Consider the following 13,972-nt stretch of genomic DNA (forward strand, 5'->3'; position numbering starts at 1 on the left):
TCCGGGGTTGCAGAAGCAACCGCTTTCTTTTGGCGAGAGCGGAGTTGAATTGTCGTGGCAACGGTTGCTAGGCGTCGTAAAACCTCTGGCCAGGCTTTGCCTTGTTGGTCTTAGGTTCAGCTGCTCCCAGTTCGTTTGCTTCTGTTAGAATAAATTAGCGCAAAGGCCTGCCTTTCACCTCACAGGGCGGAGAGATCTGAGGAACCACTTAAATTTGGGGGAATGTGTTGAAGCAGAAGCAGGCGGATCTCTATGAGTTCGAGGCCAGTCGGATCTACGTTGTGAGTTCCAGGACAACGAGGACTACATAATGTGGCTTATTCTAAAAACAAAAACAAACAAAAAAGAAAGAAAAATAATGGAAGGCAGAACATGATGGTGGAAGCCTGTAATCCCAGCACACGGGAGTCTGAGGCTGGGAAATCACAAGTTCCAGGACAGCCTGGGCTAGAGATACTGTCTCAAAACAACAAACCAAGTAAAGAAAACAGAACGGCTAGAGAGATGACCAGTGGACAGAATTCCTGACGTGTAAGCATAAGGACCCGCGTTCAGATTTGCAACACACACATAAAATTGCAGTGACAGCCCAGCAGTGGTGACACACACCTTGAATCCCAGCACTCAGGAGGCAGAGGCCGGTGAATCTCTTCAGTTCGAGGACAGCCTGGTCTACTGAGCGAGTTCCAGGACAGGCAGAGCTACGACAACTCTGTATCTGAAAACAACAAAAGACAAAACAGCAACAAAATGTTGCAGTGACAGTGGGGGCCTGTGATGTCAGGTCTGGCGGGAGGGAGTGAGGAATCACTAACTGGACATCCGATAACTGGGCATCAGATCTCTTAAACTTACAGGCCAGTCAGCCTAGCATAACAAAATCTAGTAGCTGTAAGTTTAGTGAGCAAGTCTGTTTTCAAAAAAGGAAAAATATCAGCCGGGCAGTGATGGCACCAGGCCTTTAATCCCAGCACTTGTTAGGCAGAGGCAGGTGGAGCTCTGTGAGTTCGAGGCCAGCCTGGTTGACAGAATGAGTTCCAGGACAGCCAGAGCTACACCGAGAAACCCTGTCTGGAAAAAAAAAAAAAAATCAAAACAGTCAACATTAAGACATACCTGAACTTACAGGTGCACACACCCAGATGAACATTGTTAAGTGTTACATCTCTGAGGGGAAAGGTATCCTAACAGTCAGGAGCCAAGGAATACCACAAAGTCACACCACACAACAAACCTCGCAGAAAAGATGTATTGGGAAAGACACAAGAGGGTGGATGCCACTGCTTGGGAGAGAAGCAGCAAAGTACTGAGCAGGAGGCAGGTTTTATATAGGGTTTCTTGGAGGGAGGTGGAGCTTTCTAGGGTGGCCTGGAATTGGTGGGATTCTGTAGCCTGATCTTGATTTTTTTTCTCTGTAGGTGGAGCTTGGCCACTTGCCTCTTGAAGGGCTGTTAGACTAGGCTAGGGGGCAGTGCCTCACACCTCAAGGGGCTTACAAACACTACACAGGTGTACAGCACACACACAAACACACACACACACACACACACACACACACACACACACACCTAAAGTTGAGCAGAGTTAGATAATTCATGGAATTTTTTTAATTTTTTTTTTTTTGGTTTTTTGAGACAGGGTTTCTCTGTGTAGCTTTTGGAGCCTGGCCTGGAACTCACTCTGTAGAACAGGCTGGTCTTGAACTCACAGAGATTCACCTGCTTCTGCCTCCCGAGTGCTGGGATTAAAGGCGTGTGCAACCACTGCTTGACCCAAGGAATATTTTTAAATGTATATTTAACACATGTGAGCTTAAATAAAAGCTAGACAAAGAAGTTCCATGTTGGGACTGAGGACATGGCTCCATAAGACAATCACTTGAAGTCAGTCATGAAGACTCATTTGGATCATGAGAGCCCATGTAAAGCTGAATGTATAATTCTAGAGCTCCTGTGACAGATGGGAGTCAGACGCTGGAAAGCTCACAGGACAGCTAGACTATGTCACTGAACAAGAAACTGCTTCAAGCAGTGGAAAGTGAGGATAAATACCTGAAGTTGTCAGCTGACCTCCACACTCATCCCATGAAAAATGAATACCTGCACTCACAGGAATATGCACACACATGCATACACTGCACAGACACAGTATACACACACATACATGTAAAAAGACAATTTTCATGTTGTTTTCCTTAAGGAGCAATCGTAAGATTCATATATTCATATCTGCTTTAGGTGGTTGTTATGTGTGTGCAATGGCAGAAATATAGACGTTTTGTGTCTTTTCACAGTGGAAAAATGTATTTAATAACCAATAAATTCACAAGTATTTCAGCTTCTTTGGCTAAAATTTATCAAACTGATCCCAATTTTGTATGCTAGCTGGCCATTGGCAACCACCAAGAAAAACTACAAGACAGATGATGTATATGCTGCTCCCTCTACATGGGAACAGTTCTGAGACTGGGTGAGACATGATAAATCTTGTTGGCTACAGAGTCTTCATGACAGTTTGGTTATGCAGTCCAAACAGACCTTATAAAATTGACAGATGCCGCTGCCGCCTGGCGGTGGTGATGCACGCTTGTAATCCCAGCACTCAGGAGGCAGAAGCAGGTGGATCTCTGTGAGTTCGAGGCCAGCCTGGTCTACAGAGCTAGTCCAGGCCCGGCTCCAAAGCTACAGAGAACCCCTGTCTCGAAAAACAAAACAACAACAAAAAAGTTGACAGATGCCTTTTACCTCAAACATAGAGGAGAAAATCACCTTTAACTGACTTGTGCACATTACACATTCCATACTTGTGTTAATACATATACGTACACTACTTTTAAACGTTTGTGTGTTTTCAAAACAAAAGGACCAGTAGCCCTGGTGATCCAGCCTCTCAGAGTGCCACTGTTACAGTTTCCTCAAAACTCTGCATCTAGAACAACTTCAAAGTGACGGGCTGAGATGGTCCAGCCTCACAGACTACTCCATCCAGGACTTCAGATAAGAGCTGCACTTTTCCATCACACAGAGACTGGACAGCAAATGATACAGCTAGTTCTCTGAGAACTTGACCATTATCCCAGTTTTCTCAGGGTCCCCTAAAGATGTCCCCTAGACGTAGCAGGCTTTCTCAGACCACTAGTCCCCAGATCGTGACATGGAGACATATTATTAGTTATGAATGCTTGACCTAATCTTATGCTTGACCCACTAGTTCTTATAACTTAATATAACCTGTATCTCTTCATCTTGAGGCTTTTTACCTTTTTTTCATTCTGTATGTCCTACTCCATATCTGGCTGGCTAGCACTTGCCTGCCTGGCTGCATCTCCTTCTCTTTCTCCCTCATTCTCTCTTTTCTTTCTCTCTTGAGCCTAGATTCCTCCTCCTACTTATTCTCTCTGCCTGCCTGCCTGCCCCGCCTATCCCTCTTCTGCCTAGCTATTGGCTGTTCATCTTTTTATTAGACCAATCAGGTGCCTTAGGCAGGCAAGGTGAAACAGTAACACATCTTTACAGAGTTAAACAAATGCAGCATAAACAAATACAACACACCTTTTTGTAGTTAAAGTAATTTTTTGCAAGATAAACAAATGTAACACATCTTTATATAGTTAAGTAATAGTCCACAACACCCAGACAGCAGGAAGCAATTTTAAGAACATGGCACCCATATTCCCAAGAGGTAGGGTGGGTGGTTTTTGGTCATGCGGTGGGTTATGTATATTTTATCATCATTTAGGGGGCTTAGTTGCAAGTTATTATTGGTCAAGGTCAGGGAGGAAACTATACAAAGAAAGTTAGATTAGGGGATTTCTTCCTTCCTTCCTTCCTTCCTCCCCTTTTCTCTCTCTCTCTCTCTCTCTCTCTGTCTTCTATCCTTCTTTCTCTCCTATCTAGTGAAAAAAGGGGCAGGGGATATAGGAATGATAGGATAAAAGGGTAGATTATTGAATCTACTTTTAAACTAAAAAGCAACTACTAGTCTCAAATATTTTACACTGGTATGAATTTTTGTATATTGATACAAATTTAAGATTATTTTTATTACAACATACTGTATATATGCTTCTATTCTTGTTTAAGGTATTATACATATGTAGCTCATTTTTTAAATGTAATGTTAAGTTCTAGTCCTTAAAAGCTATTATTACAAGCAGTTTAGGATAATTAAGAAATGCAGGTTAGCTGTTAGTCATCTATAACAATGAAACTTGTAGTCATGTTAAGTATGTTTTCAGGGTTAAACGGAGATATATTTTAGATAGATAAGTGGTCTTCAAACATTTCAGAGATGTACAGACTATGACATTTAAGATGTTTTAATAACATGGCTTTCATGACAGTGTGATATGTCTGTCTGTTCTTGGCAGCGCCAATCTACTTCAGAGAAGATGATGAACATTTCAGAATCTCCATATGGAGTTTGCTTTAAATGTAGCAAAGCTAGCTACTGGGCAAGAAACTGCTCTTGCCTTGATTGCTGACTGTATGCTGTCCAAATTGGACAAGCAGGACACAAAGGAAGTTGACTGTTGAACTTTGCCAAGACAAGGTAGGCCAGTCCTTCAAAATTCCTGCTTCACAGAAAACTCTGTCAGATATTCTAGGCCTGTAGGCTGAAGGTGGGTGCTCCAACATTGCAGGGGAACCTTGAGTGACTGTCCAGGCAGCCAGCTGTCTCTGTCAATTCCATAGTTTTGGAAGTTGCTTGTTCTGCACTTTCTGTTTATTCAGGTAATACTTTATCCTTCTCCGATCACTGATGGAGTTGAAGACTAAATAGTCATAATTTTATAGTTTACCTTGTTACTGTATTCAAAAAAGATACTCACAAAAGAGATTTAAAAGTTATAAAGGTTGAGAGACATAAAAGCTTAAGTTGTTATCCAAAAAAATTTTTAAGGTATAAAAAGATATTTTAGGTTGGTAAATTAAGTTATGATAGATTTAGGTACAAAACTTTAGACTCATAAAAATAGAATAGATAATAGAGTACTTTCTCCAAAGTTGCCAAATAAAAATGGACTGGACATTGTGAATGTAATTTTACCTGATAATTGTTCTTATTGTGTATAGTTTTACTATGTTAGAGTTAAAACCTTTCCTTTTTATTTAGACAAAAATGGGGGAAATGTTGTATGATATTTGGTCACACTGTGTCAAGATGTGTTTCTGTCCTTCCTTGCCTGTCTAAGGTACCTTCTTATTGGTTTAATAAAGAGTTGAATGGCCAATAGCTAGGCAGAAGATGATAGGCAGGACTTCCGGGCAGGGATAGGAAATCTGGGAAGAATCTGAGGTGGAGGTTTTCACCAGTGAGACACAGAAGAAGTTAGATATACATTATGGAGGTGAGGTAATGAGCCACATGGAAGAATGTAGATTAATATAAATGGATTAATTTAAGTTATTAAGAGCTAGTTAGGAACAAGCCTAAGCTAAGGCCAAACTTTCATAATTAATTATAAATCTCCATGTCATTATTCAGGAGCTGGTTTCCAATGAAAGGCCAGCTACAGGACCTTGTTACATAGTCCGTACTATTCTTGATCCTCCTGCCTAGCTTGCCAGGTACTGAGATTATACCACACCCAGCCAAATACTACTAGTTATAATTTATTTCCAATTTACCACATTTAAGAAAATGCCGCCGGGTGGTCGTGGCGCACGCCTGTAATCCCAGCACTTGGGAGGCAGAGGCAGGCGGATCTCTGTGAGTTCGAGGCCAACCTGAGCTACAGCTCGAGATCCAGAACAGGCTCCAAAGCTACACAGAGAAACCCTGTCTCGAAAAACAAAACAAAGAAGAAGAAGAAAATGCCATAAATTTCTATATGAATATCCCATGATGAAACCCATTATCTGGATGCTAACTTAAAACAGAAGAGACTTTCTAGAAAGATTTTGTCATGGATAAGTTTTATTATCAATTTCTCACAACTAAGAGTCCTCTGGGAAGAGAGAATCTCAACTGAAGAATTGCCTTCATCAGATTTGCCTGTGGTCACGTCTATGAGGAATTGTCTTGATTGATGATTGATGTGGGAGCCTTTGCAATATGGTGGGAGGCCAGCAGCCAGGCAGGCAGGAGAAGACTCACACCTGTGGAGTTCGAAGATACTTCTCTCTCTGAGCCTCCCTTTCCCTGTGGAGTTGTTCAGAGGACCACAGGGTAGACATGGAGTACAATGCACTAGAAACAGTAACTGCTATAAAAGTCAAAGTATCCGTATCATAATTGGATTTTTTGGCTCATGCAACACAGGCTGGTCTCAAACTCACTAGGTAGCAGAGGATGGCCCTGAACTTTGATTCTCCTTCAACTGTGGAGAACTGAGATTATTGGTATGCACCACTACATCCGAATTAAGTAATGATTGTCTGTGTGGTGTGTGTTTGTGGAGGGAAGTTGTCGTGGCAGGAATGTGGAAGCCAGAGGATAACTTCTTGGGAGTTGGTTCTCTCTTTTTACTTTTGTGGGTTCTGGTGATTAAACTCAGGCCTTTGGGTGTACATGGCAAGCACCTTACTCACTGAGTCATCTTGCTGCCCCTAATGATGGATTTGACTTGTGAAGAATTCAGCCTCTAAGGTTGCATTTTCCAGTAAGCTCACCATCACCCACTTACGGCTGTTGAAATGCAAAACAGTTATTTATTTATTTATTTATTTATTTATTTATTTATTTATTTATTGCCTTTTGGACTGCAGCACTGTTGAAAGAGCTGCTGAGCCAATACCAGGCCTTTTGGTCTTGCTATGTAGCCGTAGCTGGCCTGGGACTCACTACATGACCTGGCCAGGCCTTACACTCAGGCAGTCCTCCTGTCTTATCCTGCTGGGTGCTGGCATCACAGGCACGTGCCAGCATGTTTGACATGGTTAATTGTAAATAAAGATGGATTTCCTTAGTCACAAGAACCACATTTCAAGGACAGAATGAGAATTCACAGGAAAGCATTCGAGGGTCTTCTGCTGCAGTGTCTGCCTAAGGCCAGAAGTCCCTGCTGTTATTTTTTTTTTTATTCAAACCTTTTTTGTTAGCTGATGTGGGACTGATTGAGATAGATGTAGAGCACCGATCTTTCCACAAGGTGATGGATTTGGAGAGTGCTGTGGTGGGGGTCCAGTGAGATGGCTCAGTGCATAAAAGTGCCTGACATTAAGATAGATGGCTGTGTGGCTGGGGTCATTCATATCAATGGAGACAATGCTTTCTCCTCCGTCCTCAGAGGACTAGGTCAGAGCAATGTTCAGCACCTGTCACAATGAAGACAAAGGTAGCAGTTTTACAGTAGAAGCTGAGCTCGGCTGTCTCTATAAACAAAGTCACAATCCTGTATTTAGTTTCCAGACCAGAGACACTTTTCAACTGTAGAACTTATTGCTTAGAGTCAGTCCATCCCTAGGAAGAAAGATTTTCTTCTAACATTATGCTGTATCTAGATTGCAATGATTGTCCTTGAAATGGGACCTGTGGCCACTTAAATCAGGCAACTGCACCGGGGAAAGACTTAATAATGATTGAGTAATTATTATTTTTTTAAAAGGTTTATTTATTTATTTATTTATTTATTTATTTATTTATTTATTATGTATGGAGTATTGTGCATGCATGTATGCCTACATACCAGAAGAGGGCACTAGATCATTATCGATGGTTGTGAGCCACCATGTGGTTGCTGGGAATTGAACTCAGGACCTTTGGAAAAATAGCCAGTGCTCTTAACCTCGGAGCCATCTCTCCAGCAGGAGTAATCATTATTATGGTGTTCTTGTTAGAGTAGGGAATCATAGGCCCCATGTAATGGAAAAAGTCCAGCCTCAGGTCTAGCTCACAGTGGGCCCACTGCCTTTATAGACATCCCACTCTCAGTGGTCATTTTGGCATTGAGATTGTGTGTGTGTGTGTGTGTGTGTGTGTGTGTGTGTGTGTGTGTGTGTGTCTGTTTTGAGACAAGGTCTCAAGCAGTCCAGGCTGACATTATTATGTAGCCAAGAATGGCCTGGACTCCTGATCATCCTCCTCAGCCTTCTGGAATGCTAGGTTCACACCACATCACACCAGTGCTATTGATATCTTTGAGAAGCGTGAGCTCCATGGCTTATTCTGTCCCTGCCCCAAATTGTTGAGATAAGATTGATGCAAAAACAGAGAGAAATGTCCATCCACCCCAGATAGAAAGGCACCCACAAACCAAAGAAACAATTCCACCAGAGTCTATCTTGGCTGGTGAATTTATTAGGATCTCCTACAGAAGCATTGGGCCACTCAGAAGCAGAGAAGCTACTGACTCTTCCTCCTGGGAACCTTTATAGTCAGCTACACTGTCAAGAAACCCACCTTAGCTGGGCATGGTGGTGCATGCCTTTAATCCCATCACTCTGGAGGCAGAGACAGGTGGATCTCTGTAAATTCAAAGTCAGCCTGGTCTACATAGCAAGTTCAAGGACAGCCTCAACTATGCAGTGAGACTCTGTCTCAAAAATTTAAAAAAAAAAAAAAAGAAGAAAAAGAAGAAGAAGAAGCCACCTTAATCATTTCCTTCTTGTGTGAGCTTGTGGAAGGGATTCTAGAGAAGCTCAGAGAGCCTGGCCTATGGGTCTCATGACTCTCTCCTATCCCCCAGGAGGCTGTCAATAGGTCTAATCTCATGAGAGTTATCACACACTCTGCTTCAAGAAGGTGATGATTATGTGTAACTGGGAGGAGTTACTCTATAGTTGCCAATTGGGAAGTGGGACCTTTAGAGAGATGAACATCCTCTTCCACAGAAGTTCTCACAGGAATGGCTTGGTTCCTTAGAGAGTTTGTTGTTATAGAGTAGCCATGCCCTCTGCCCTCTGCCCTCTGCCCTCTGCCCTCTGCCATGTGCCTGTTTGCCTTTTCAGCATGAGGCTGAGAAGAGGCCAGCACCATGTTCTTGAACCTCCACAACTGTGAGCTACTGAAACCTCTTTTCTTTACAACTCACCCAGTCTCAAGTATTCCCTTATAGAATACAAAAATGGGCTAAGAAGCTAGGCGTGTGGCCATGTGTCTATATAACCTCAGTACCTGGGAAGTGGAGGCAGGAGGATTGGGAATTCAAAGCAAGTCTGAACTACAGAATGAGACCTTGTCTCCACAAAACAATCAGAAAACAAAACAAGTAACCCAAAAAAAGAAAACTCCCAAAACAAGCAAGCAAGCAAGCAAGCAAGCAAGCAAGCAAGCAAGCAAAAAACACTCCAAAATATTAACCTTAATACTGTTTCTCCTTCTTCTTCTTCTTCTTCTTCTTCTTCTTCTTCTTCTTCTTCTTCTTCTTCCTCCTCTTCCTCCTCCTCCTCCTCCTCCTCCTCCTCCTTCTTTCTTCTTCTTCTTCTTCTTCTTCTTCTTCTTCTTCTTCTTCTTCTTCTTCTTCTTCTTTTCTTTTCTTCTTCTTCTTCTTCCTCCTCCTCCTCTTCCTCCTTCTTTCTTCTTCTTCTTCTTCTTCTTTTCTTCTTCTTTTCTTCTTCTTCTTCCTCCTCCCCTCCCCCTCCTCTTCCCACATCTCCTCCCCCTTCTTTCCTGGTTTTTCAAGAGGTTTCTCTGTGTAGCCCTGGCTATCCTGGAACTCAATCTGTAGACCAGACTAGCCTTGAACTCACAGAGATCTGCCAGCCTCTACCTCCCGGATGCTGGGACTAAAGGTGTGGGCCGCCACTGCTTGATATTTCTCCTTTAAAGGCATTAAAATGGATACATAACTTACCACACTTTAATGGTATTAACAGTTTAGGGCTTTGATGTATAAAAATATTACTTCTATCAAGTCTCTTTATGTTACATATTAGTATAATTAGATAATTATGTTTATCTAAATAAAATAAAAGCATTTTTCTTCGGACACTGAACACTATATTGAAAGGTGTAACTTTCGATTCAACTGTCAAACATATTTAACAAAAATAAAAAGAAAAGAAAAACAAGGGAGGAAGGAGGGGGCCAGGCTAAGACACTGTATTTTGTATCCCTGATCTTCAGGGAAAAGATCTCTGAGTAGATTTTTTCCACAGCCTAGATGATGAGCAGATCTCAGAGCAAAAAGTCTGAGCAGATACTTTTCCCACAGCAAATACATGTCTGACATCAAGACTGCTGAAGTTAAAATCAAGTCAATGGTGAACTGTGATATTGAATGGTTCTAGGGTGAGCTTCAGATACTTACACATGATTGGCTATTCAGTCTTGGTTGGCGAGACCATTACCCTGGAGGTAGAGTCCAATGATACCATCAAAAATGTGAAAGCCAAGATCTGGGACAAAGAAGGTCATTCTATATTACCAGCAGAAGCTCATCTTTTTAGGTAGCTTGGTTGTAGATAGCTTTGTAGATACCGTGGATCAGTCTTGGTTGCCAACTTGACTGGATCCGGAATGAACAAATAGACTTGGCTCTGAGTGGACCTGTAAACGTATTTCATGAAAGGACTAACTGAGGAGGAGACCCTCTCCCACAGAGGGCAGCAACCTCAACACAGGCCCAGATATAAGGAGGTTGGAGAGAAGAGCCTTTGCTGAAGTGCAAAGCTGGCTTGAATAAGACTCTGTCACAAAGGGGGTGGGGCAGGAGGCAGTGGAGAACACTGGTCTTGCCTGTCTAAGGCCTTGGGTTCTATACCCAGTAAGAGTGAGGGGGGAGTCATGTGTGACTACTACATATATATGCCCACAATTGGAGTATGTCAAAGGGTTATAGGAGTAACAGGAAGAATCTCTCAATAGGGCTGGAGAGATGGCTCAGAGGTTAAGAGCATTGGCTGTCCTTCCAGAGGTCCTGAGTTCAATTCCCCAGCAACCACATGGTGGCTCACAACCATCTGTAATGGGATCTGGTGCCCTCTTCTGGCCTGCAGGCAAACATGCAAACAGAACACTGTATATATAATAAATAAAATAATAAATAAATCTTTTTTAAAAAACAAAAGCAAACAAACAAACAAACAAACAAAAAAACCCAAACCAAACTCAACAGCCGGAAGTAGGACCACTAGACCAACACATTGAAACAGTGGTATTAAAACAAAACCTAACAGGAAAAAAATCATGAGTTCATACAGACGTAAATGAATAATCAAATGTGAGGAGAAATGGTTGAAATGGAGAGGACAGCTCTCCCATGGTGAAGAACTCTGAACACTTTCCCCTGTCCTTTTCTATTTCTTACCACTCACTGTCTTCCTAGCATCAGCCATTTCACTAAGAAGCAATGGTCCAACCCCCTACCATCCACAGGGTTTTTGCTAGATAGCTCAGGCTGGCCTAGAATTGGAGATTCTCCTGCCTCAGCCTCCCAAGTGCTGAGTCTACAGGCATGAGCAACCACATCCAACTCCTTATTTCTCTCCTCTTTTTTAAATTGAAATTTCATTTTATGTGTATGGGTGTTTTGCCTGCATGTATGTCTACACACCACTTGCCTGGTGCCCTCAGAGGCCAGAAGAGGGCATAGGATTCCCTGGACCTGGAGTTACAGACAGTTGTAAGCTGTCATGTGGGAGATGGGAATTGAACTCAGGTTCTCTGGAAGTGTCCCCAGTGCTCTTAACCACTGGGCCATCTCTCCAGGCCCTCCTGGTTTCTCTTACTGGAGGATAGAATTATAAACCACAACCTGAGTATCAGGTGTTCTCATCACTACAGACAAGTCCTTCCCTTTGGATCCTCTCAGCTGACAAAATGAGGAAACACATGTATCTTCTGTTCTGTTGTATGCACACGTGCCCTGGTTTCTTTTCTGTCAGCTCTTTCTTTCTTTTTTTTTTTTTTTTTTGGAGCTGAGGATTGAACCCAGGCCTTGCGCTTGCTAGGCGAGCGCTCTACCACTGAGCTAAATCCCCAACCCGTCTGTCAGTTCTTTTGACATATACCTTATAATAAGGTGAGCCCCGATAGATGTATCAACCTGATCCAGACAACCGGTCATTAAGATGCCCTTCCCAGGTGATTCCAGATTATACCAAATTGACAATTAAATGAACCATCGCAGCATTAAGAAGCAATATGTATAACTATCATGGCTTCACATGAGTTCCCAGTGACAGCTCTGACTATAACTTGTTACTCAGGCAAATTATTCTACTTTCCTCCCTTGCTTATTTATAAAATCAACAGGTGGAAACCAGGATACCCTTCTTTGCCATCTTTTACTTAATTGCTTGATTCCGATGTATATACCCATCAATTTCAGATTTATTAACCCTTTGGCGCAAAGTGGGGCACACCTGTGATCCCAGCATGTAAAAGATGAAGGCAGGAAGCCCAGGAGTTCAAAGTCATCCTAAGCTACATAGCAAGTTCAGAGGTGAGCCTGAGCTACACAGAACCTGTCTCAAAAACAAACAAAACCGGGCTGGTGTGTGTGTGTGTGTGTGTGTGTGTGTGTGTGTGTGTGTGTGTGTGTGTGTTGAGAACACATTTCTGTTTACTTAGTAAATTTCAAGTATACAATAGAACATTAACTCTAGTCACCATGATGTACGATTAGATTCTCAGAACTTTCTAGAGTTATCTAGTCACCATGATATACAACTAGATTCTCAGAACTTTCCCACAGCTACAGGTTTGAACCCCTTGGCAACATCCCCTGTCCCCCGACCCTATCCTGCCCCTCGTCCCCTGGCGAACCACCCTACTACTCTCTGCTTTTGAAATCTCACCATTTCTAGGTTCTTCTGGAGATGGAGGGAACATTGTGAAATGCTTAGCACAGAGTCTGGCGCACCGTTCTAGCTCATTTGGTGTCAGCTTTTCTTAGTAACCACCACAGTTCAGGAAAGAGTGTGAACATCGAACAGTTAGTGTTCCAGATCCTACGGACTGGAACAGAACTGAGAGGAAAACTTGGTGCGTGTGGCACAAGACTTGGAGCATTCTAAGCGGTGGTGAGGAACAGCAGGCGAGAATGTAGCAGTTATGAGAACTTGTGGCACTTGCGGTGGACCAGAGTTCAGTTCCCAGTACCCATACTGGGCGGCTTACAACAGGAATTTACAACTCCAGCTCAGGGGGATCTGGTACCCTCTTCTGGCATCCAGGGGTGTCTCAGTTACTTTTCTATAGCTGTGATGAAACACCATGACCAAAAGCAACCTGGGGAGGAGGCAGTTTATTTCATCTTCCAACTCTCAGGTCTCACTCCGGCACAGAGGGAAGGAAGTCAGGGCAGGAACTCAGGGCAGGAACCCGGAGGCAGGAACTAGAGCAGAAGCCACGGAGGAGTGCCACTTACGGGCTTGCTCCTCATGGATTGCTCAGTGTGCTTTCTAATATAACCCAGGACCACCACCTGCAGTGGGCCGGGTCCTCCCGCATCAATCATCAATCAAGAAAATGCTGGACAGATTTGCCTACAAGTCAATTTGGTGGGGGGCATTTTCTCAATTGAGGTTCCCTCTTCCCAAATGATTCTAGCCTGTGTCAAGTTGGCAAGTGGCGGAACATCTAGATTAGATCAAATTGACAATTAAAATTAAGCATCATAACATTTAAAAATAGTATGTATAATTGTCTATATAAGCTATGCACGAGTTCACAATGATAGCTCAGACCATAATCTGTTTCTTAGGCAGACAAATGGGAGACACTCATATAGACACATACACATAATAAATAGTAAAATAAATTTAAACATATTTACAGGGCAAGATGTGGTAATTAATATATCTATTGAAGGGACACTTGCCCACTCTGGCAGTCCTTGCTCTCCCCTTCCCCCATTCCCTCTGCCTTGCTAAAACCATTGGATTACATTCCTAAAGGTAAGGTCTAGTCCTTTATTTGGCCCCTCCTCTTCCTGAGGTTGACTACCAAGGTCCAGCTATCAAAGTATTGGAGTCCAGCAATTAAAAGTCCCCTTTGGCTCACCTAATTAACATGCTCAATTAAAAGTAACTACCTCATCCTAACACAGTGGTTTCCATTTTCCATTTATGAACTGCCATTTGCC

The sequence above is a fragment of the Onychomys torridus genome, chromosome 10 (assembly GCF_903995425.1).
Source record: "Onychomys torridus chromosome 10, mOncTor1.1, whole genome shotgun sequence".
Lineage (NCBI taxonomy): Eukaryota > Metazoa > Chordata > Mammalia > Rodentia > Cricetidae > Onychomys > Onychomys torridus.